Genomic DNA, 4,078 nt, shown 5'->3' on the forward strand with positions numbered 1-4,078 from the left:
AATGAGGGTCCTCCTAAGGCTTAGGAAGAGCCACACTCAAGGGGCCAAAGAGCCGCATGTGGCTCGCGAGCCGCAGTTTGCCGACCACGGCCTTAGGGAACAATTTGCGTATTAGCCTTTTATTATAGAGGATGGCTCCCCTGGGTGAACACTCGGTAAAGCAAAGCTAGCTCTTCTGCACCTGGGTCTCCTCCCCTTCCCCCACCCCCCACTGACTTGGGCACGAATCCCTCAAGAGCGAGGCCTTGGGCAGGTCCCCTTACACCCAGGTACAGGCTCCTGACACCGAAACACCCCTGACCCTGAGCCCCAGAGTCACCACCACCTGCCCGTTACCGCAGGCAGGGGATACCTGGTTGGTAGGGAGGTGGGGGGGGGGGGCTGGGGGGGGGCTTGGCTTGTGCCTGGCTGGGGTCCTGGGGTCGTTGTTAGGAGTGACCCCTTTCACTCTTAGAAGGTAAAGTACACGACTACCCTCCCTGGAGGGACCGTCCCAGACATGGGTTCCCGGGCCCACAGGCCGGTGCTGGCGGACTTTTTCACAGGCTCGTCGGCCGATAGAGTGATGTTAACAGTTTCTCTGCTTCCGTTGCCTTGAGGTGGCTGCCAGGTGCCAGGGCCCAGGAGGCAAGGACAGGGAAGGGGACTGGCATTTACTCTGACTTCCTCACTTCCCCATAAGTCAGGCGTCTCCTAGAGAAGGAATAGGGACCTTGGTCCATAGAGATGGAATAGGGACCTTGGTCCATAGAGAAGGAATAGGGACCTTGGTCCATAGAGATGGAATAGGGACCTTGGTCCATAGAGACGGAATAGGGACTTGGTCCCTAGAGATGGAATGGACACCTCCATCCATTGAGGTGGAATGCTCGAGATGCAGTGGGATGCCCCGGCTACAAAAGGGCAAAGTGCGGATTCGAACTCAGATCTCAGGGCCGAGTGCCCAGCATGGGATCTGCTGTGGAGGGTCAGTTCCTCCCTCCCTGCCCCCCTCCCCCGGGCCTTGCTGTTGGGGAAGTCTAGAGAAAATGCTGAGCTCCTTGTCTGCCCAAACCCACAGCAGCTGGGTGCTGTGTCAGACGGGTTGCTGTGGCCGGAGGCAGTGACGCGCCCCACAGGGGGGCTGTGGTGGCACAGGGGTCTCCTCTGTGGACTCGGGGAGGACGCCCCCCCTCCCCTCTCCGTCTCCCCGGTCTCACTGCCTGCATCTCCAGGCATAGGGCCAGACCCAGAGCAGGGACTTAGCAAATAGTATTTGTTGCACAAATGGACGCTTGGGTTCTCTGTTCTAGAGGTTGTCTGCAGAGTCCCCCAAACCTTTGCTGGACTTGGGGCCCCAGAGTGGAGAAGTCCCTCAGCTCTGTGATCTTCATCAGAAAAGGCTCCTCCCAGCCCTGGCCGGTGTGGCTCAGTGGATAGAGCGTTGGCCTGAAGACCAAAGGGTCCAGGTTCGATTCCGGTCAAGGGCACGTCCCATGGTTGCAGGCTCCTCCCTGGCCCGGGGCCCTGGTCAGGGCTCGTGCAGGAGACAACCCATCGATGTCTGTCTCTCTGTCTCTCCCTCTCTCTTCCACTCTCCCTAAAAATCAATGGAAAAATATCCTCGGGTGAGGATTTAAAAAAAAAAAAAAGAAAAAAGAAAAGGCTCCTTCCACAGGCAGACAATAAGAGTGATTGTTGTTGTTTTTTTAAAATGTTTTTATTGATTTCAGAGAGGAAGGGAGAGGGATAGAGAAAGAGAGAGAAACATCAATGATGAGAGAGAATCATTGACTGGCTGCCTCCTGCACGCCCCACATTGGGAATCGAGCCCGCAACCCGGGCCTGTGCCCTGACAGGGAATCGAACCCTGACCTCCTGGTTCATAGGTCGACGCTCAACCACTGAGCCACACCGGCCGGGCAAGAGGGAGTCTTTCTGTCCGCTGAGGGCTTTGCAAGGAGCTGAGCCCCTTCACCTGAGTTACCGCCTAGGACTTTCATCCCCATTTTCAGATGGGGAGACTGAGGCACAGAAGTGCCTTTGAAATGACATTGCTCAGTCACTTGTAAGTGGCAGCGTAGACATGAGGCTGAGCTGCCTGACTTTCCAACAGGGGGTTGGGGGTGAACCCTGAGCTCTGTTCCCTCGGGCCCCCTTCCACAAGAGCCCCACTTCATGCTTAATAGTTTAGTGACCCAGTAGTTCTCAACCTTCTGGCCCTTTAAATACAGTTCCTCATGTTGTGACCCAACCATAACATTATATTCGTGGCTACATCATAACGGTCAAGTTGCTGCTGTGATGAATCGTCGCGTAAATATCTGATCTGCAGGATGGTCTTAGGCGACCCCTGTGAAAGGGGCGTTCGACCGCCAAAGGGGTCGCGACCCACAGGTTGAGAACTGCTGGACTTAGTCTTTCGTGTCCATTTCAAGGAGGCTGCTCCTGTCTGGGGCGGTTTATTTTTAGCGGCTTCAGGAAGGGGAGGCCCCGCTGGCCTGTGGGGGGAGGGAGACACCCCGCCGGAGCCTGTTTCCTGAGGAAGGGCCTCTGATGGGCCCGGCGCCAACCCGCCAACCGTGGCCCTGGGAGGGGAGCAGGCGAGGCGGGCACCAGCCACCCCAGTATTGTCCTCCTCCTTCCTATGGCGAGCCTCCCATGTGCCAGGCTCTGACCAGCGGGTGGGGGTTAATTCATGAGGATCAAGCTCGGGCCCTCCCATATCCGGGCACTGGCCTGGGGGGGTGGGGGGGGGGCCGGGAAGTTCAGGAACAGGTGGAATTTGAGAGAAGCCTGGGAGGCTGGTGGGAGGAGCCAGGAGCTCAGCAGGTTTGGGAGCACTAAATCCTCTTTCCACTATAATTATTTGGATTCTACTTGATCATGTTTGTTTTAAACCAAGTCTCATAAACAAGCTGTTCCAGTCTTCAAGTCAAGGGGAGAAAAATAGAAGAACAATGAACTTTCTCTGGCACTGTTTTTTTTTTTTTAACATATTTTTATTGTTTTGAGAGAGGAAAAGAGAGAGAGAGAGAGAGAGAGAGAGAGAGAGAGAGAGAGAGAGAGAAACATTAATGAGAGAGAATCATCAATCGGCTGCCTCGGGCATGCCCCCTACTAGGGATGGAGCTCGCCACCCAGGCATGTGCCCTGACTGGGAATTGCACCTGGGACCCTTCAGTCCGCAGGCGGACGCTCTATCCACTGAGCCAAACAGGCTAGCTAGGGCCACATTGACTTTTTAAAGAACCTGTTGGATGGGTGAGTGTGGCTGTGTCTTGGGGGCGGATGCCTTCATTCCAGAGGGATTCCTTACATCAGCTGAGGGCTTTGCGAGGAGCTGAGCGCCTTCACCTGAGTTACAACCCTTCCCGGGCTTGTAATTCAGTGTCTCCTGGGTGCTTCCTTCAACTCGGACCTTACCTGGACTTCCAGTGCACACATCAGCAAAAGGCGGTCGTTTTCATCGGTTATACATGTGGCTCTTTAAAGGTGTAACGTTTAGCTACTCCTAGGATGGACGCGTCATTGAGCAGGAGGGGTGATGGGTGGGAGCCGCCGTCTGCGGTCGGCCCTGGCACCTCATTTATTTTTGTGTGTTGCCTTGTTTTTGCCCCATCTCTATTCCCCGCAAAACCAAAACACGTCATTTACATGGACAAGCCGTTGCGAAGGGTGACAGTGGTGTAACACCTCACTGAAGTCCCAAGGTCCGGGCGAAATGCATCGCCTTGGCAACAAGGCCGCTGGGGCCGCGCGGAGGGTCGGCGTGGGGTGTCCCACTGTGTGTACAATTGAGTCGATGTTTTTTTTTTTCTCCCTCAAGTCGGCTTTTAAAAACAGAGGCCTCTTTCATTTCTGCGAGGCTTGAGTGTGCTTTCCGCCGGGCTCCCGCAGGACACGCCAGGCATATAGTTTGGAAAAATCGCTGCGGAAACCCAGCCTCTCCCCATTTTACAGATGGGAAGACTGAGGCCAGCCAGGGGGCGGGGCTTACCCAGAATCCCACGGGGAGGCGGAGATGGGCGGAGACACGGAGGGTGTCCCTGCTCCCGGTGATTACCTGTCCTGTTCCCCAAAAGCGGGAGTAGGAAGA

The sequence above is a fragment of the Myotis davidii genome, unplaced genomic scaffold (assembly GCF_000327345.1).
Source record: "Myotis davidii unplaced genomic scaffold, ASM32734v1 scaffold324, whole genome shotgun sequence".
Lineage (NCBI taxonomy): Eukaryota > Metazoa > Chordata > Mammalia > Chiroptera > Vespertilionidae > Myotis > Myotis davidii.